This window comes from Amblyomma americanum, chromosome 9 (genome assembly GCF_052857255.1).
Source record: "Amblyomma americanum isolate KBUSLIRL-KWMA chromosome 9, ASM5285725v1, whole genome shotgun sequence".
NCBI lineage: Eukaryota > Metazoa > Arthropoda > Arachnida > Ixodida > Ixodidae > Amblyomma > Amblyomma americanum.
This window is the reverse complement of record NC_135505.1, coordinates 17,554,147-17,575,670: the sequence shown is the minus strand read 5'-3', so window position 1 is coordinate 17,575,670 and position 21,524 is coordinate 17,554,147. Positions and strand designations below refer to the sequence as shown.

At 47.9% G+C, this 21,524-nt stretch overlaps 1 protein-coding gene across 1 annotated transcript in view; it reads left to right on the top strand.

Moving 5' to 3' along the window:
* The window catches only part of LOC144103231 (salivary peroxidase/catechol oxidase-like), a 473,398-nt gene that overhangs the window by 158,523 nt on the left and 293,351 nt on the right, over nucleotides 1–21,524 (top strand). The gene's annotated exons all lie outside the window — the stretch shown is intronic.

Sequence of the window (21,524 nt, the reverse complement as noted above, 5' to 3'; positions counted from 1 at the left end):
AGGCAGGCGCCTAAATGAACGCCTGTTGGAATACGCAAATTCTTTTGGAGGCTCTTGTTCATCAAAGTTAGTTGCATGTTGCAGATCCTGCCTCTGCACTCCGTACTCTGACAACACTGTTGTGCTGTATCATCATAAAGAGCAACTAGTACGGGAAGGAGTAGAGGCTTATCATATCTTCACAGAAGGTGACTCGTGTGTGAGCAGCACTTCGATGGCCTTGTCAAAGCGTGAGATATTGCTGTTGGAACAACGTGGGAGCCTGTAGGTGCTTAAGATTCAAGAATTGTTATTTTCCTTTCCTTGTAGGTTAGTATGTTTGTGACGTTGACATGAGAATGTGACGCAGTGATTAGAGATTTTTTTATATGTGGTTTTCCTATTAAAACAGTCAGTTGCAAGTCAGCACTTGTCTGTCTATCTCATTTTCTGGTCCTTCGTTTTAGTTGCGCTGTTTCGTTCCTTGAGACTAACTATCCACATGATAAGCGCGGTCATGCTGCAAGACATTGCACACGATCATGATGCAGGATGCTGTGACAGCCAATACAGAGTTCTAGAATAACGAATACATGTTTGGGTCCAGTAAACGCACGCATTTTGTGGGATACTGCGCTTGACGTCACATCGTTCAACGTAACCACACCCAGACGCGACGATAGCTGAGGTGATAGTCCGGCCATGTCGTTCGTTGGAAGTGAACCATTTCTGAAGCAAACCGGTGTTTTTCGTTAGGACTATAGAAGCGTCCGATTCGTCCGACCTAAAAAAATACACAACAAATTTATCGTCGATTCAATTCGTTATAGGCAAAGTAAGACAAAGCGTGACAAAGATGCGCCTTGCAACGATTTTATAGGAAGTTGTGCAAAAATACGCAGTAACACCGGTGGGTTTACTCCGAAGCGGGAGGCTCCGCTTCAGGATACTACTCTGGTGTGTCGGTTGTTTATTGTAGCGAGAGCTACACTGGCCACGAAATTGCGATTTCGCTGTGACGGGTTTTCCAAGGAGGCACAGAGACATTCAGCCGTTGCCTAGCAACCGCCGCAGCTGGGCGGACGCCGCTAGGGTGCCTCGATGCGCGCGCCGGAGAGGGCGCGCGCATCGAGGCACCCTAGACGCCGCGCGCTCGCCTCGCCATCTGGCTTGACGTCGCACAGCGCGCCTCGCCCCGGAGCCGCCCTTACCCACATTTACCCTTACCCGCGTAACCGCTAACCAAAGTATTCGGCTGCGGCATCTATGGGAGCCACTATAACCCCCGCACACTCACTGAATAAAAAAAAACTGTTGAGGCTGTGAATCGAAGCAGGCCATTTAGCGTTTGAGGCGGAGACGCTGCCACTCCGCTACGACGGCTCAATGTTTAATCTTCATATATTAGCTCATATATATATACGTGTTTCATATATTAGCTCTTCCGATCGAGAAGTCGCCGCGCTTTCGCTACGTATATCCTGGCCTAACAGAGCTAGACCATCAGCAATTTTCTCTCGGTGGTCCTTGCGCATCGACTAAGGTAGCGACCGCTGTGCGTGTGACGTCATCGTGTGGTTTCTTGGCACTTTTCGTGCACTCCAGGCGTTTTGACCAATCGGGCGCGGACAAACACGACGGTCTCTAGAGCGACGGCCCTCGGCATACTGTCCCTACAGTTGAATAGTCTCCGAAGGGAAGGTTGTTCCGCGTGAAGCGTCATGCCCCTCTTTTGCACCGTAAGCTACACTAGGCGAGGTTGAGCAGTTCCGCGTGGCTCCTCAAGAGCCGTGCTTCGCATGCACGAGGAGCAGTGACGTCACAAGGCGCACAGCTTGCGCGCCGGAGCTGCCGCCGCCGCGCGCGCCTGGCCGGTCTGTGCATCCTCTAAAAACCGCACCACGGGACCAACCGCGTGACGAAAGACGACCAGCCACGGTGCCGCGCCGCCGGCAGCTGCTCCGCACCACGTGACCGACTACGTGGCCAGCCACATGGTCACCCCCCCCCCCCCCCCCGCACACTCACTGAATAAAAAAATCCTGTGTCGAGGCTGGGGGACCGAACCAGGACCATTGGCGTTTGAGGCGGAGATGCTGCCGCTCCGCCACGACGGCTCAAAGTTTAACCATGAATTAAGGCGCATGTAGTGAATTCGCGCCTCATATATTAACTCTTCCGAACCAGATATCGCCGCGCTTACGCTACGTATATCCTGGCGTAGCAGACCTAGGCCATCATCAATTTTTTCGTGAGATGCGTTACGGGTGGTCATGAAATTCCCCTAATCCCCGGGAAGTTATGCATGCGCTAGACAGGCAGTTGTATAATTGATCGCTTGAGCGAGCACCTGCTTTCAATGAAAAGCAAACCAGCGTGAAATTCGAATCTACATTACGGCGCACGTCCGAAGCCTGCGCGCAAATAATCTTGTTGTCCTTCGCCCACAATAAAACTAATGCCTGTTTCACATGCAAGCGAACCGCTCGCGAACTCCACCGCGACGTCGAGTAAACCCTCTCTCAAGCGGCGGAGAAAGCCCCAGCGGCTGGAGCTGCGAGGTTCGGGCAAGTTGGAAATTTTCGCGGCGGCGACGGGGCAGCACCGCATCTCAACCAATGACGGCCCGGCGTTGCCACGCGAGTTTGCATGCCGCACTTACGAACTTTCGTTTAAAAAAGAAATTGTATAAAGTGCTGTTAAATGCTTAAAACGCAATAATTATATTTATTTCAATAAACTGTGAAAAGAAATGACAAAATAATGCTTTTATATTACGCCTTTTTTGTGTTAGCAGGCCGCCAAAACCGGTTGCAGGCGCATATCTTTTGCCAACAACATTGGTTTTCGCAGCGGTGGGAAACGCGCAGCGGCGATGCATGTGAAACAAAAGCTCGCGAACCGCTTCGCAGCGCCGCGCCGCTGTTCGCTCTGTTAGCCAATTCGCTTGCATGTGAACCGCCAGTTAAACTTCCCTGCTCTCCTTCGGATGGGGACGGCTTTTAGCAGTACGAAGAGTACTTCAGGTCTTCGTCCGGCGACACGTTGCCGGTTGGGGCAGCAATTCCAACTTCTCAAAGCAAAACTTATTTATTCAAGACGTGATTGAAATACAAGGCGGTGATGACAAGGCAGTTTAAAGAAAAGGCTGATAAAGAAAGGCTGTTTAAAAAAAGGCTGTTAAAAACGGCCGAGCTTGAGACTCGGCGCGCTCGTCCCAAGTCGTCATTTCCCGCGGGTTTTAACCCCTTCGATAATTGGGCGGAGCTTGAGTAATCTAGCTCTCGCCCAATTTGGACCAATAGCAAAGCAATTGCATCGTATGTACTAGTGGGCGGAGCCCAGGGCTCGCCGGTCCGAGCCCAGTGGAATGCGCAGCTCGCTGCATGGGCATTCGATCCACCGGTTGCCACGCGTTGGGACAGAAAGGATTAGTGCCGCCTCTCACCCTAAGCGCGGGCGTCACGCCTCGACGTACATTCCTCGATTCCCCCCTTCCCCGGGCATGATCCCTCCTGGTAACAGGTGCGGGGGGGGGGGGGGGGGGGCATCGGCCCCGTGGGCTGTCCCGAGCCCAGTGGAATGCGCAGCTCGCTGCATGCGCATTCGATCCACCGGTTGCCACGCGTCAGAACAGAAAGGATTAGTGCCGCCTCTCACCCTAAGCGCGGGCGTCACGCCTCGACGTACATTCCTCGATTCCCCCCCCCTTCCCCGGGCATGATCGCTCCTGGTAACAGGTGCGCGGGGGGGGGGGGGGGGCAACGGCCCCGTGGGCTTCCAATTAACACCTCCCCACCAAGAATGTTGGGGGGACACTTGCTGTACAAACAACATACCGAAGCCCACAATAGCACAAAGCATCCGGCCTTCAACAACATACAAAACGCGCGAAAGCACAAGTACCAGCACAAAAAAAACACAAACCAAGAAGGGGCACTTCACATCCTACTTATGGCAATAGTGAAAAGAGTAGGTTCACAAGGATATCTTGTTGCATGCATCTACACTCAGATTTACATATTTTTCTCTTTGCGAGCAAATAACAGTCTAAACACTCATCACACAAGGAGTCCATCATTAATGCACTTGAGATGTCAGTCCACAAGCACTCACACACACACACTCAGGTTGGGCCACCGTCCCGTACGTTCCTTGGCCCGCGATGTCTGATCCATCTACCTAGCACAGGCGGCTCCCTGATTTGTTCCTGGGTCAGATGCGTGGACTCATGTAGTGTGGATTCAAAGGTGCAACTCCCACTATGCAATTCCGGAACACCTTTTATATCCCCAAACTCTCCGTCAGACTCAAAAATTACGCCTACGTTGTTCACTCTGGCGTAATATTTTCTTAGTCTATTGGCGTGCACCCACCGCTCAGAACCATCTCTGAACTTGACAACATAGCTATCTGGTCGTCTATGCTCTTTAATCGTTGCTGGGCCCACCCATTTAGATCGCATGTTGTTCTGCTGGTTCGTATCTAACACGAGGACTTCCTCACCCTCACAGAACCCTTTAGCCCGTGCCCTTAGATTGTATTTCTCCGCATACGCTTTCTGCAGCTGCTTGATTTGGTTATCTACCCTCTCTGCTACTTCAGCCATTTGCTGCCACAGCTTGATCAGATACTCTGACGTAGCCTTATTTAGGCCCGTAGGTGGTGTCCAGTTCCCTGTCCATGTCTTTTGAAGGATGCTTAATGGGCCTTGAGGGACGCGCCCATACACAACATCAGCTCGCGTTACGTTTTCGACCGCGGCTCTCGCTGTCATCTTTGCGTCCTGCTGGTGACGACCTAGCTCATTACCAGACCCTACATTGGGCCTCTTCTGTGGGAAGTTCCACTGCACGTGACCGAATTTACCACAGCCATAGCATTTTGGCGGTTCCCTGTGCTCGTCCTTAGATCGATTTCCTTGGTTCCGTGGCTCGCGCGGCTTTGCCTCATACTTTTTCGGCTCCCCTGCAGCCCCTTGACGGCGCCCACGCCTACTGTCGTCATATTGTTCGGCAAGTTGCGCAAGCTCCTTGGGTTGCAACCACTTATCTGTCTCCTGTTGGAGAATGTACTCGCGCATTTTGTCTGGCATAGTCTGCTTAGCGCGGTCTGCCACCAATAAGGCCCGAACGTCCTCTAATGTTCTCACTTTCGTACTTTGCAAGTAGTACCCAAGCGTTACGTCCAATTGGGTGAGAAACTGACCCCAGCTTTCGTCATCTTTTCTACAAGTGTACAACCTCCGCTTGTATTCTTCAGCAGTCAATCTGAGCTCCGCGAGTACTAGCTCCCGAATTTCCTCGGAACTCATTACCGTGTCGACCGACTGGTTAGCCACGAGTGACCGAGTTTTTTCATTCAGGAAGGGCATTATAATTGGCCCCGCGATGTCATTCGGGATCTCGCAGGCCCTTATCATATTTTCGGCGCCTTTGAACCATGCAGGAATGAGGTCTTCCGACTTTGGCATTGGCGCGAGGACTGCCCTTAGATCATCCGCGTGCCGACCCAATTTTTCCCTTCTGCTGCCATTTCCCGAGGTACCCTGACCTCCCTGAATCAGCGTCTGGAGCTGAATATTTAGCTTAAGAGCTTCAATCTCGAGCTCCTGCTCCCTCAAGCGCGTGCTACCCTGGCTGCTGTCACACGCCGGGGTGTTAGCGCTCTGCCCATCCATAATCGTCACGTTCTCCGTGTCTTCCTCGTCAGAGGCCGTGTCACTAGCGTTTCGACTTCCCACGCGCAGCCTCTGTGATCGGGTAGTGACTGACATCGCGTTCCCGGAGAAAACGGGAAATGGCCCACCTGTGTTCTGCAGACTTCTTGTTCGTGCTGCGCTGGGTCGGTGTCTTTCCGCTGTTCACGTTGAGCTGGTGGCGGAAGGGGTGGGAGTCCCACCGGTGTTCACTGCGGTGCCCGTCGCGTCCTCCAGGCCGATGAAGTCGCCAGCCACAAATGCCGCCGAAGTCGCCGCGCTCCACTCCGTCGGTCCGCTTCCTCGCTGTCAGCGCTGACGTGGAGCCTTGACTCCGAGACCTCGCCTGGACTTTGGTCCCCGGGGCTTCTCTCCAAGATTTTGTGCTCCGTCAATCTTCCGGAAGGTACTGCCTCCAACCGCTCTGCAGGAAGCCGCTCAGACGATCCTGGTCACGGCACCAGTTAAACTTCCCTGCTCTCCTTCGGATGGGGACGGCTTTTAGCAGTACGAAGAGTACTTCGGGTATTCGTCCGGCGACACGTTGCCGGTTGGGGCAGCAATTCCAACTTCTCAAAGCAAAACTTATTTATTAAAGACGTGATTGAAATACAAGGTGGTGATGACAAGGCAGTTTAAAGAAAAGGCTGATAAAGAAAGGTTGTTTAAAAAAAGGCTGTTAAAAACGGCCGAGCTTGAGACTCGGTGCGCTCGTCCCAAGTCGTCGTTTCCCGCGGGTTTTAACCCCTTCGATAATTGGGCGGAGCTTGAGTAATCTAGCTCTCGCCCAATGTGGACCAATAGCAAAGCAATTGCATCGTATGTACTAGTGGGCGGAGCCCAGGGCTCGCCGGTCCGAGCCCAGTGGAATGCGCAGCTCGCTGCATGCGCATTCGATCCACCGGTTGCCACGCGTCGGGACAGAAAGGATTAGTGCCGCCTCTCACCCTAAGCGCGGGCGTCACGCCTCGACGTACATTCCTCGATTCCCCCCCCTTCCCCGGGCATGATCGCTCCTGGTAACAGGTGGGGGGGGGGGGGGGCAACGGCCTCGTGGGCTTCCACTTAACACCGCCGTTAAAGCTTTGGAGAGAAGTCATCACGATGTGGCACGTGAGCTAGCTGAGGTGTTTCGGACAAAATAAAAAGGGAATTACTGTGTGAGCGTGTAATCAATTAAGTTGGATCCGGGCGAAAGCAGGTTTTCCTCTAACTGTGCATAGTCAATGATGTGGCGGTTTGGAGGGTATAAGCACATTTTATTGCAAGTAAAAATCCGTCGCGAGAGAGCTTGTTGGGTCGTCTGATGGTGGTGGCGAAAACCTTTATTATTGGCGGAGCTCTTATAGGCCGTGTCTGACGGCGACCTTCTCCGCCCGCTGCACCAGCCTCCGTTTCGAGGCCGGGCCGGGGCTAGAGACCACGACCTCCCATCCCCCCGAGTCCGCGAAGGCCCATTGGGACGGTGGTGGCAGTTGTCGGCAGATGAACATAATGTGGTCGAATGTGGCTCTCAGGGCCCCACAGAGCTTGTTCTTGACTGGATTGTCCGTCCTCAGCACAAGTCCATCTACTAATTTCTCCTCTGCAACAATGGTTCCACTCCCGCTTTGTATGGACTGCCAAAGATCCACAAAGAAGGCAACCCAATGAGCTCAATCGTCGACTTCACCCCCTCCCCGCTGCACAAGCAATCGAATTATTCGCATCGTATTATCTCCCCTTTTGTCGACAAAAACGAAACGCACGTGCACAGCTCACACGACTTCACTGAAAAAGTTCTCAACGCGGTTATAGAGGACGATGATATTTTGGTGTCATTTTAAATGAAATCGCTTTCTACGAGCATACCCATTTAACCGGTCGTCAAGGTTTGCACAGATGCGCTCCAAGCGGATGCAACCCTACCGGAAAAAAACACCAATTGAAGTTCCAGTCCTCAGCCAACTCCTTTAGTTCTGTCTGTCAAACAGCTATTTCAATTTACAAGAGAAAATATTTGAACAATTCTAAGGTACGGCTATCGGAGCATCAACTTCTGTCACCGCTGCGAATGTGACAATGGAATCCCTGGAGTCCCGCGCTCTCTAAACCTGCACACCGCGACCGAAAGTCTTCCTTCGTTATGTGGACGACTGCTTCTACATATTCAAGAAATCGGCTCTGAGAGCATTTCTTTTGCACCTCAGACCCATAGAACCGGTCATACTGTTTACTACAGAAGAGGAAGCACACGGTTGTCTGCCTTTTTTGGACATTCTGATGAAACGCGACGACCCTGGAATGGCATTCAGTGTATTCCGGAAGGACACGCACACTGGAATGTACCTCAACTTCAGTTCCGCACACCCGGCCTGTCACAACACGTCTGTTGTCATTTCACTTGCCTGCCGTGCGGAAAAGCTCTGCTCTACGCCGGAAGAAAAAGCGACGGATGTGGATACTGTTCGCCGTGACCTGTTGTTTTCGGGCTATCCCAGGTCATTTGTGCGGAAAGTCGAAAATCTCCTAGCTCACCCGCCGCAACAACAGCCTCAGCGACTGAAGAAAAGGATTCTGGCACCCTGTGTCCCCTGAGTAAGCGAAAGCTTGCCCCGCATATGCCGATCTTACGAAGTCGAAGTCGCACATGTAGCCACATGAACGCTAAGACACACGAAGGTTACAGCGAAAGATAAGGCAAATAAGTAGAAGTTCCCGTGCATTGTGTACAGGATTTCTGGTGCTGGCTGTCAGCATGTCTACACAATAGTGAAACAGGCGATTTGTGTATAAGACTGCAGCAACACCACAATGATGTCAACAACAAGCGCGTGGCCATGACGGACGCTGACATGGACTGGGATGGCGTGAAGATAATTGAAAAAATTGAAGAAATTGATCGGATACTTCCATCCGTGGGCCACACCAAGAGAATGTGCAAAATCCTAAAAAGCGAATCGTGGCGTCAGGCGAGATTCTTCAAGGACATGCTACGGACAAGATGTGGCGGCGGAAACCATCGCCTTAACCAACGAGTCTTTCGCGAATGGTGTAAGACTACAGACCAGCTCACTGAATTCCTGTGGAACAAGGTACGCCCATCTCTTCCAAAGTCCAAGAGACATCCTGTCGCAGAAGGAAAGCTTCTAGTCTTAGGTGACATCGATGTCGATCCGAAGCAACTGAGGACTTTACGTCTAGGACCCAAGTTTTGCCTTGAACCATGTACGAAAACTGTGGACAAGTTGGCATTGGCCCGTGGTGTTTCCTTCAAAGCCCCAACTGAAGTTCGACCAAGATGTGAGTCTGAATGCGTTGAAGCGGTTGCTAACAGCGGTATTTCGAAAGGGCAGCAAAATCAGTTTCGTTCCCTAGTCAACTATTTGTCTGAAAATCACCTGCGGGTTGTACAGTCGGATAAAGAAGGATTTTTTGTTCTGCTGTCTGAGAAGCAGTGCGCCAAAAAAGCCAGTGATGCACTTCAAAAAAAAATCAGAAGTGTTAAAAGAATTCCTGCACATCTAAGGGGAAGGCAGTTGCTTTACTGGAGAGTCTCAGTCTAGAACATTTAGCGAAAAAGGTTAAAGAAGCTGAGCTTTCAGTGCTTGAAGTGTTTTTTTTTTCGCGGCAAAAACCCACATACCCGATATTCCGTTTAGAGCAATAGTTTCTGAGCGCAACACTAGGCAGTTAGTTGTATCTACTTACCTGTGCAGACATCTCTCAGCACTTAATGTAGTTGATCCTTTCATGGTTTCCCACTCGGAAACTGTTGCAACGTTCCTTAGGGATAAAAATCCCGGCCCTTGCTCTAGCTTCAGCGTGGACGTGGTTGATTTGTACTATTCAATTCCACACATCCAATTCATGAAGTACGTCCAGCTATGTATTACTGAAGACAACGATGAATGCTTCGTCCAGAATTCCTGTGGTATTCCAACCGCGTCCTTTCTAGAACTGTTGTTATTCTACCTCAATAAGACGTATATTATGTGGGAAGGCAAAGTACTTAAGCAAAAGTCGGGTGTCTGCATAGGTGCGAGGGTAGCCCCTATCCTGAGCAATATCTTTCCGAGCCGCGTTGATAGACAAGTGTCGAATGAATTAGCAGGAACAGTCATTCGCATTTTCCGTTACGTGGATGATTTCCTGGTGTTTGGAAGGGCCCTAGATCTTGAATATGTGTCACGAGTTCTTTATTTTTTTACACAAAATGGCTCGGGACTGACGTTTACGCATGAAGTCCCCCAGCAAAATGTCTTGCTATTTCTTGATTTAAAACTGACTCTTGAACCAGACCATGTGTGTTGGCAATATTCCCCCCGAAGCGAGAAGCCCCTACTGAACTATAAGTCGTTCCATTCAAAACTGGTAAAAGCTGGAATTATTACTAGTTGTTTAAGCATGGCAGTAAACAAATCTTGTTCTCATCAAATGAGCAGCAGTCTCCTAGCCCAAGTGCGCAAGTGCAGGGAAGCAGGATACCCGGACTCGGTTACTGTCTCAAGTGCTGATAAAGTATTAAAAGCGGTGAAGTCCTCTGAGTGCACCTCAGATGTGCAGTCTTGTCAAAATGAAAGGAAGAGGGTGACCGTCATGCCATATGTTCACAAACTGTCGCACCGGTTTAAAAAAGTGGGGGCTAAGTACGGAGTTAATGTTCTTTTTTCAGCCCCTAATAAACTAAGTAAAGTAGCGCCCCCGTACAAAGAAAAATCGAAGGACACAGAAAGAGGAAAGTGCGTAACATCAATCATGTCAATCAATATGTCCCCAGTGCAGGACTGGCATTGTCTACCAGATCCCATTGTCATGTGATTCTACGTACATAGGTCAGTCCGGCCGATGTATTAATGTACGCCTCATGGAACACGCCAATTCCTTGAAAAAAAGAGAGACTAACCCAGCCAAGCATTGCTTCACGTGTAAATGCACACCGTATTTTGTTGACACGGAAATGTTGTTTGTGCACAATGATCGGCGCACAAGAGAGATAGCAGAGGCCTTCCATATCATAAGAAAGACAAGCTGTTGCGTCAGCACACATTCAGTATCCCTAACCTCCAAGGAAATGAGCCTGTTGCACAGGGGATAGCACATCGGCGATAACTGCACGAGCCTTTGATGCAGTTTGTTTTTATTTGCGATTTTAAATGAGTACATCTGTGTTTGACCATGCGCATGTGCGTAGTTCTTGTGTATGTATAAATTGACCTGCTTGCTTGAAATAAAATTTAGCTCTAAGATCAGCGCCTGTGTGGGTGTTCCCTTCTTTCTTCGTCCTTGTTGCTTAGCGCTGCTTTAATGTTATGGAGCATTTCCAACTTGCCCAATCTGCTGTTCTGAAAAAAAGAGCCAGACGGCAATGCTTTACCTGCAATCGTATCATATTCAGACGACTGCACACACGCTTATTCGCAACGAGGGCAATTTGCCCCGATATACTCCCGCTGCTTACGTCATATTATGAAACACATATAACCTACCTTCATTTATTTTCTTTCATTGTGAACAAGGCCTCCGTAGCGGGGCCGAAACGTCATTTTTATAATGAATGGTTGGCGCTTGAAGATTTTCCGCCATGAACGTGCCCCACCATAGGGAATTCAGTCAAACGCTGAATTTTGTCGTGAGATATGTGGCTTTGAGATTCTGAAGCAGGATGTCGCCGTCCATGTCTAGGCAATGGATGATGCGGATTACACCACAATGTTGGGTGTTCTTGGAGTCATCGGGTCCTAGTAAGCAGCGTAGGAATTTGCACGTGTCCTTTAACCCAAGGATTCCGGCTAGGCAGCCGCACTCCTGTCTTTGTTACGCACTGCGTCTACTGGAGGCTTCGGGGTAGAGCTTACGAGGACCAATATGTACCCTCCGTTATGCTTGCCGAGATCGAGACCTCCGCCGGGGCGGAAGACGATTTTAAGATCTTGAGCCGGAAGCCGGGATCCTGACGTTTAATGACGGATGGGGAAGACTTGCCTTGCGCCGGCTGTGCTGGTGTGGCTTGACCGGCTGGTGTTTGTGAGGGCGAACTCGCGTTGGCTTGCCCGAACGTGACGGGGTCCGGGTGCGCCAAGTGCCGGGCTTCCGCGGCCCTATCCCATCTCGAGTGGGTGGCGGAATTCTCGGGTGTGGCCACTTCATTGCCGCCTTGATGTGTCATGCTGCTGCAGGCAAGCCGCGGCGTCGTGAGAAGCCTGTGGTGCACGAAGGAGGCTAGGCTTAAGCCCAGCCTGGGTGCGGCGAACGCGCTGGGACTGCGTGAGGCCTAGCGGCCGCCGCCGCGGCCTCGGAATGACGTCGACGTTTGGCGGCTAAATCGGGTTTCAAAAACCCGAAGAGTATTCGAGACAATGCCGGGAACTTACACAAATCGGCTGCAACACTCCGATTCATAAACAGTTGAGAAAACCGCGCATCACAGTTCGAAAATGACGGAGACGATGTGGGAGCATCCGGTTGCTCCGCTGCCCACGAACGCTCCAGGTCGTCTGACAGATTTAGTGGGATCACTGCGGTCACATACGAGGAATAGAGAAAAGCACACACAACTGCTCATCAGCGCAGTTATGTGTGTGTCTTTTCAATGTCTTCGGCTGATCGCACGATGTCTAGCAAAAACACACCACGGCGGTTGTGTTTTAGAAGCACTTAGTTGTAGGCCAGTCGGTAGGACATCGTGAGGAGCAAAACAGGACGGGACTGAGGCAGGCGACAACACAGGGCGGTACTGAGAACTGAACACTTATTGAAAAGAACAACAGAGCTGATATGAATCAGTCGCGCGTGTAATCTGGCAACCAATTGCAAAATGAAGATGAAGCATGAGAAAAGAGTTCAGTGGCAACCATGACGAAAACAATCGATACGGCGAAGGGAAGGAAAACGAGCAAGGATGACACAACTAAGCTGCGCAAAACCAAACAAAAACAACCTAGTGAAACGCTGACAGAAACGCTAATTTTTTCTGAAAAATAGACACAGAAGGCTTGCTGACACATTTATCTGACTCCGATCCCAGGATGACCACTGCCTCGACAATTTCCCTTTCCAACTGCCCCTTTCTTCTTCCTATGATCTCTGTGCGATTGAGCTTACGATAGCAGCCTTTACAAGTGCGACAGTGAACGGGCAGGGCAGGTCCTCCGGGCCTACTCAAGGAACGCGCATGGTCTTGCAAACGAATGTTTATGCATCTGCCAGTTTGGCAGATATAAAATCGACCACAGCTGAGGGGAATCTTATAAACCACTCCAATTGCGCATGAGTCGTACTTTTTCGAATGCCTCATGCCTCAAACTACAGGCGTTGAAGTCTGCTTCTCCACCATATTGAAGAGTTTCGAAAGCTTGCAGGGCGCTGACAAGACCCCGTCAACGCCATATCTGCCTGAGATCTTCTTATGATTGTGGGAAATATCATGAATATATGGTTAGACTAGATGCTTATTTCGGCTAGTTGGTTCATGGTAAAAAGTTGTCTTCTCTCCCCCTCTGGCGAAGCTTTCTAAGCAGCGATTGGGCAACATTTCTAAACACTGAGCTCGGAAGGCCCGCTATTTCCATTCGCTCAAGTTGAAGATGAAAACTGAGCTGCACTTTGTAATGGCATGATTTCAAAAGCGCAGACCAAAAAAAACGCAAAGGCCCGTTTTACAAGCTTTGAATAGGATGAGTCGAACGGCAGTAAAGCTTTCTTCGATCTCGGCTTAAAAGCCCAGCAAACGTGGTCATCTTGATTAAAATCTAACTTCAAGTCTAAAACTGGATGTATCCATTTTGCGGAAGCTCAAGAGAATAATTCAAAGATTGTGAACATGTAAAGAACACAGCCAAAAGCTCATCTGCCATGCCAGCTAGTACATCATTAGGTGAAAGCTTTAAAATGATAAGAAATCATCTATGTATCTCAAAGCGCTAGAAATGAAGGCATGAGTCAACTTACGTTCGAGCACTCGATCTAAATTGGCCAGAAATATTTCTCACAGCAGTGGGGCAACGCTAGAGCCAGTACAGAATAATTTCCGTTGAACATAAAATTTACCCTCAATGAGACAATGGTGGAAATTAAATAGTACCTTAGATCCTGTTGCCATCCTGAGATCGGAGTCAGATAAGCGTGTCAGCATGCCTTCTGTGTCTGTTTTTCCAGAAAGAATTAGCGTTTCTGTCAGTGTTTCACTAGGTTGTTTTGTTTGGTATTGCGCAGGTTAGTTGTGTCATCCTTGCTCGGTTTTCTTCTTTTCGCCGTACAGATTGTTTTCGTCATGGTTGCCATTGAACTCTTTTCTCATGCTTCATCTTCATTTTATGATCGTTTGCCTGATTACACGTGCGACTGATTCATATAAGCTCTGCGGTTTTTTCAAATGTTCAGTTGTCAGTACCGCCCTGTGTTGTCGCCTGCCTCAGTCCCGTCTTGTTTTGCGGTTTTGCTCCTCACGCGGTTGTGTTTCTGGGCGATGTGGTTTTTGTCAGACATCGTTTGATCACAGCGCTTGCAGGCGAGGACAAATAGAGGACACACACACAGCTACGGCACCTCTTCCTTCCTTTCTTCGTATACTTCCTAATTTATTCCTTCCTTTACGGCGTGGTTCGGGTGTCCACCGGGACATGTGAGACGATTACTGCGTGATTTCCTTTCCTGAAAAGCAATTTTGAATATTCATTTTCAGCATTGAGCCTGGAACAGCACTCCTGCCGCGCCGGTGCTCCGGCTGTGTCGGGGTCCGTAGTGTTGTTGCGGCTGTTTTTGTGACTGAAAGAAGAATTGAAGGGAAAGAGCACGGGGGCTGCTCACTGGCTCAAGCTGAGCCACAATCGCTGCCACGTGCAGACAGAAGGAGAGTTGAACGAGATATAAGAGGAAGGATATCTCTTTCAACTCTCCTCAAGACGATCCGAGCGAGGTCAGCGGGCTGCCTCCTTCACTGAAGATGTGTTTTCCGGTGCTAGTTGCAAGGTACGTAACCTCAGTAACAAACGAAATCCGAAGAAAGAAACAGAAATTCGAACACAATGACAAGGAGAGGGCTTAGTTGCGCTGGTTGGCTCATGTTGAACGGTACGACGAAACAGAGCTGATGGACGGGACGGAAGAGGAGACGTTGGGGAGCGCATGTGTCCATCTCCTCTTCCGTCCCGTCCATCAGCGCTGTTTCATCGTACCGTTCAACAAAAACGACAGTTTATTAGAGCCTGGAGGAGAAATATAGGCGAGGTTTATTAATAGTTCTAAAGAGCAATGATTCGCATTTACAGCTAAGGTAGCTTGCGCTTGCACTGAGATTCTGCCTACTACGATCGCCTAGTTTTGCTGTTTGGGATTAAACTTTCTTGTCAGCGTTTCATTTGTTGCTGGCGATGCACAAGCCATCAAAAAAAAAGTCATCTTAGAAGAGGGTATCGCACGCTCAACGATAAACACGGTTCCATTTGTGCTTTCCCGGCTAGCACACGACGTGCAAAGGCGGCATACCGTCCGTTTTTAAGAGCGTTAGCTTTTACTGCTTACGTGTGTCAAGGACGCGTCTGTCTGCATTGAAGGTCTAACTGAACAAAAATGTTTCCACGTGACCACACTATATCACATAACAACAGCGGAGGGCGCATAATGCCTTAAGTGATACCTATACTTTCGATCCGTTATATTATATGTGCCAGTATATTGCTGCCATCGAAGTGGGACCTCACCCCTGGACCAGCATTTGCATAAAATTTGGGGGCAACTCGTTTGACGTAGAATGTTCGAAGTCGTGTCAAATGACTTTGTATCTTCCTGAAGATAAAACTGCTAATTGATATGAAGCCCAAAATATGTGAGATTCGCACCAACGACCTTTACGCCCTCAAACCGTGCATTCCGAGGACGTTCCTACAGCCATTACGGTCGAACCCTTTGTCGCAGGAGGTTCCGGGAGGTGTCAATTTGTCTTGTTGTGATTGGAAAATAACCGTGCGAAATTTATTAACTGATATAAGGAGTAAATATGCCAGATGTGACAAAGGTGGATAAATCCTTGAGTTAGATGGCGATGCTTGTTTCGTGGAAGGGCTTTGCTGGTTACGGCTGATTAATGGCTACGTCTCGCTAGGGAGCAACAAAACAAAACAGCGGAAAGAAAGAGAGGAGTAGGTATGCTGATACATCAAGGAACAAATTGGAAAAGAATAAAATCAACTTGCAAATAACATGTCTGGGTATCCAGCACAATTGTCGGTAAAAGGACATGACTAGGGGTAGTTTATTTCATTCATTCATTTCGCTTTATTTTTTTGCAGAATCCAAGTTACGCCCTAGAGAGATGCAAGAGCTAGAAGCTGCTAACAAGCAGTTTGACCGGGTCCAAGTACCTCTGAGCGGCAGTACACGAAAAAACACTTTAATTACAGAAGAATCAAACAGAAAAAATGTTTACAAATATATGTAGGTTGGAACAATCACAAAAAGAACGAAGCAAGTGGCATATTGATTAAAATGAATGGAAAGAATGAGCATGTATGTTCACTAACAACAGTTTACAGAGTTTATTTAAGGACAGGGGACAAATGCAGGCAAGAAAACAATATTAGTTAAGTCTATCAATGACGATACAAAGCAGTTTAGAGATGGTGTCGATATTATTGTGCTGGATGATATGAATGACCACATCGAAGATCTCGATGAATACACAGATTGTAACGGCAAGTTGATGCTAGACCTCTGGGAGCGACACAACCTAGTTATTGTAAATAAAGCAAATCAACGTGAGGGACAAATCGCGTGGGAATCCAGTAACAGGTAAACGACTATTGACTACAGCTTAATGTCGCAGGGGATGTAAAGCAAGCTCGCAATAATGGAAATAGACGAAGAGAGGAAGTACAGCCTCGGAAGTGATCATAAGCGCATGAGTCTACAGTTGGGGGCCCTGCTCAAAAGAGAAAGGCAGGGAATTCAAAAAGAGTACGCAAAATTAAATGAGGAACAAATGCCGCAAATAGCGGCCGGCATAGAGGAAGCTATAGAGAAACACGTAATGCAAAAGTTGGATTATAATCAGAACTACTCACAAGTAGAAAAACAAAACAAGTAAAAAGATTAAACCGCTAAAAAGGAAAGAAGAAGCCATGAAATTAGTGGAATAAAGAAATTAGGGAGGCTATCGAACAAGTATGCTGTGCTTCAAGGGAACACAGAGGGCGCTGTTATCTTAAGAGGAAATGGGCCAAAAATGGGAATCTTATCGACAAAAGAAGCAGCAAGTGCAGGCCCTCGTCGGGGCTAAAATAAAGCAGCCCTCTGATCGCAGGCTGGCTGAAGTTCGCTGTGCAACTAAAAGGGGGCAAGAAAATTCAGCAACCGTATAAGCTGCCTGGGCAAAACGAATCAAAGAAAGCAGGAACCGATTCAAGGTGCTGAGGTAAAATGTTTAGAGGGAGACGACGCTGTGAAGTACATTGCGTCAGTTATAGCTGAGTCATTTAGGAGCAACAATAGGGTAATCTACCCACTTGAGGGAGCAACACAGGACAGCACAACAGAAAACAGCTTTGAACCGACCAGTCTCAACTAGAATAAGGCGGAAGCAAATATTTCAAAATGCACATCCGCAGGAAAACACGAAATTCTAATCAGGATCATTAATGAACTTGGCCCTAGGAGGCAAAGAAACGGCAAGAGTGGCAGATCGGGCTAGTTTGTATTTTTCCATAATGAGATACAGCGCGAATAAAGACGGGGACGAAGCGAGACAAGACACCACAGCGCTGACTTCAACTGAATTTTTATTGCGGAAAGGGGATATTTATACAGGAAATGGAAGGGAACGCATGATGCCGCTACTGCTGGAATTGATACGCGGGATAAGATATTTAAAGGCGAAAAGAAGAGGCTGCAACAGCGCACAAGGGTGACTGCTAATAACAAACAACAACGCAGTGCAAGTCAATGATGAACGATAAGACAAGGCACCGGCATTTTGCAACAAAAACACAAAAAACAAGAGCCAAAAGGCCTTAAACCGCCGTACAAGGCGAGGAATGAAACTAGGGAGCAAAAAGCAGGGCACTAACACTTTGCTACTGAAAAGAAAGCAAAAAAAAAGAGTAATAAAAGATCTAAAACCGTGCGAGAGAGATTTTAAAATTGCAGGGCCAAAAGGGGCAAATAAGAGGCTGCTCATGACATGGCGGCAAACACACCTGAAAACTACTAAGAGCCAAAAGGTTCTAAAATCGCTGAAAATCAAAACCGAATGAAGAAATCACCTAGATGACATCTGGCTCAAATAATCTACTTCTCGTTTCGTCAGGGCGATCGAGGGAGAGCTGACACAGTCCTCTCCTAGTTTCAAGATGTGCAATGCCTCCATGATTTCGCGAGTGCTTTGATGGGCATTTTTATCTAGAACAGTGCAATCTTGAAACAACGGCGTGCAAGGGCGAGACGGACACTTCAAGCAATGCACTCCCAGGTTCCTCTTTGCTGTGTTGCTGACGTCATTAGAGTGCTCCATCAATCGCTCATTAAGGCACCGACCAGTCATCTAGATGTCACCCAGAATCATCTAGAGCCATCTAGAATCACCTAGATGTCATCTAGGTGATTTCTTCATTCGGTTTTGATTTTCAGCGATTTTAGAACCTTTTGGCTCTTAGTAGTTTTCAGGTGTGTTTGCCGCCATGTCATGAGCAGCCTCTTATTTGCCCCTTTTGGCCCTGCAATTTTAAAATCTCTCTCGCACGGTTTTAGATCTTTCATTACTCTTTTTTTGGCTTTCTTTCCCCTAGCAAAGTGTTGGTGCCCTGCTTTTTACTCCCTAGTTTCATTCCTCGCCTTGTACTGCGGTTTAAGGCCCTTTGGCTCTTGTTTTTGTGTTTTTGTTTCAAAATGCCGGTGCCTTGTCTTATCGTTCATCATTGACTTGCACTGCGTTGTTGTTTGTTATTAGCAGTCACCCTTGTGCGCTGTTGCAGCCTCTTCTTTTCGCCTTTAAATATCTTATCCCGCGTATCAATTCCAGCAGTAGCGGCATCATGCGTTCCCTTCCATTTCCTGTATAAATATCCCCTTTCCGCAATAAAAATTCAGTTGAAGTCAGCGCTGTGGTTTCTTGTCTCGCTTCGTCCCCGTCTTTTTCGCGCTATATCTCATTAATGAAACGGCGATAGATTATTGGAGACAGTCATAAAAAATAAGCAAATTCCGCACAGCTGGAAACAGAGTAAAATGAATTTGATTTATAAGGAGAAAGGCGATAAGTTACTCTTAAATTCCTTACTACAAATTACCATAACATCTGTTGTACACAGGTTGCCAATTCAGGCGGTGAAATTAAAACTGCTGTCATGGGTAGAAAGTAATAGAACTTCAGAACTCGGAGAACTTCAAAACGCGTTCAGAAGGGGTAGGCGCTTAGGTGATAGCCTGTTGGCGCTTACCCAATGCATAGAATTAGCTAAGGCGGAAAACAGACCTCTGCATTTAGCCTTCATAGACATAAGCGGTGCAAAAGACAACGTGAGCAGGGAACCACTGTGGAACATATAAAAAGGTGAAGGTATCGGTCAGAAGGCAATTGATTTTACACAAAAATATATCTGGAAAATAAAGATGAGATAACATGGGATGGAATTAAGAGTACGACAAATCATCACTGCTGGTCATGTTTTATAAGCCTAATATGGAAAGCATGCTACAAAGAAGAAATCTCGGTTATAACCTGTCGTACAGATTAGGCGGAAAGGTTGTTGAGTAACGATTACCGGGTTTAATGTATTCGGACGATATCGTACTCTTAGCAGATAGCCAGGAAGATTTGCACACTCAGGTGAATTGCTGTGGAGATGAAGCAGACACTTTAGGTTTCGGGTTTTGCGCTACTAAGTCAGGTGTGATGATTTTCAACGATACAACTGATCAGGTGCTTACAATACAAGGCGATGAACTACCCCGAGTAGCCGAATACAAATATCTCGGTGTATGGGTAAATGAAGAGCAGAGGTACTTGAAAAACCATGAACAGTCTCTTATAGCAAAATGCCGAAGAGATGCCAGGATAATGAAACATAGAACATTATGGGGGTACAACAAATAAGAAGCATTGAGATGCATTTCGAAAGAAATAATGGTGCCGGGGCTTACTTTGGGGAATCCTGTTCTGTGCTTAAGGTCAGAATTTCAGTCGAGTTTAGAAGTAAATCAGAGCGCTGTTGGATGATTAACACAAGGTACCCACGGGAGAACCTCAAACGAGGCAGTACAGGGGCATATGGGCTGGACACCGTCGGAAGCCCGGGAAGTTCAGAGTAAAATTCTATATGAAGAACGCCTGAGGAAATTGGACGATAACAGGCGGGCAGCTAAGGTATTTAAACACCCATACAGAAAGAGCGTTGACGCAGATTGGCGGAAAAAAAAAACTAGGACGCTCTCAAGTAAGTATGCCACGCACGAGGACGGAGAAAGAAAGAGCATTAAACGAGAAGTAAAAAACGCGGAAGGTTAAAATTGGATAAACTCAATGGGAAAGAAGCATAGTGTATAACTATATTTATAGTTGAAAATGCATATCAGGAAGAAAGCATTTTATGATAACTCAAAATGCATTGCCCGACTCTTTGAAGCTAGGTCAGGGTGTCTTAGAACTCGCAGCTGCAAAAAGAAATTTAACGATGAAGATGACACATGTGCTGTGTGTGGTATATCTGTAGAAATAATAGAACACGTCATACTCAAATATGATGCTATTCATCCCGATGTCGATGCAGGCACAGTCACTCTTCCTGAGGCCCTAAGGTTTAGAGATAACTATGGTCATGTAAATAAATCTGTGATGGAAATTAGCAAAAGAGCGATTGGAAGACTGGCGGCTCATAAGCAGAGAGGTGACATAAGGTTAGAAGCGTAGGAAGACGTATTTAAAGGAAATGGCGAGTTTTATTAACAACTTACAGCACAGTTAAACAGAAATAAAGGGGGAAGAACTTGAGCATGGCGGCAACTGCCGTCACCCCGCTTCCGATGGGACGCTCCTACCTTTCATCCATCCGTCCATCCGTCCGTCCGTCCCTCAATCAATCAATCAATCAATCAATCAATCAATCAATCAATCAATCAATCAATCAATCAATCAATCAATCAATCAATCAATTAATCAATCAATCAATCAATCAATCAATCAATCAATCCATACATCCAACCATACATCCATCCATCCATCCATCCATCCATCCATCCATCCATCCATCCATCCATCCATCCATCAATCCATCCATCCATCCATCCATCCATCCATCCATCCATCCATCCATCCATCCATCCATCCATCCATCCATCCATCCATCCATCCATCCGGAAAGGAAACATCCGCGGATGTTTGGGTTTGGTCTTCTCCACGTCTGCTCAGCACGCCGATGTAAACCCTTGAAACTCCCGTAGCTAATGCTCTTGAGTGGAATACTGAGGCACTGTTAGCGGATAATTTTTTTTTGGCCCTCTGGCCGCCACGGTATTTCGTTTCGTGGCACTGTCGACAGAAGGCGCTTCGATGGGGCTATTTCTGCAAGGAGGACAGGGTGAGAAGAAAGCGTGGACAGAGCCGCGTCGGCAAGCAAACGGGGCGGAGGGAGAGTACAGCGCAACGCTGAGCGGGGGGTGGGGGGGGGGGGGGGTAGACGCAGGTACGCTGGGCGTTCGTGCAGCAAAACCGCGCCTGCGAATGCATTCCAGCGCTAGAGTCGGCGCTCCTGTCTATCTTACTCCGTGGTTTGTTTTGAACCTTTCATGTCCATGTTTTTGCGTGCACAGCTATCTATGTAATAAACACACAAAAAATCTAATGTTGGTGATCAAGGAAAATAACTGGAAAACCTGGGAA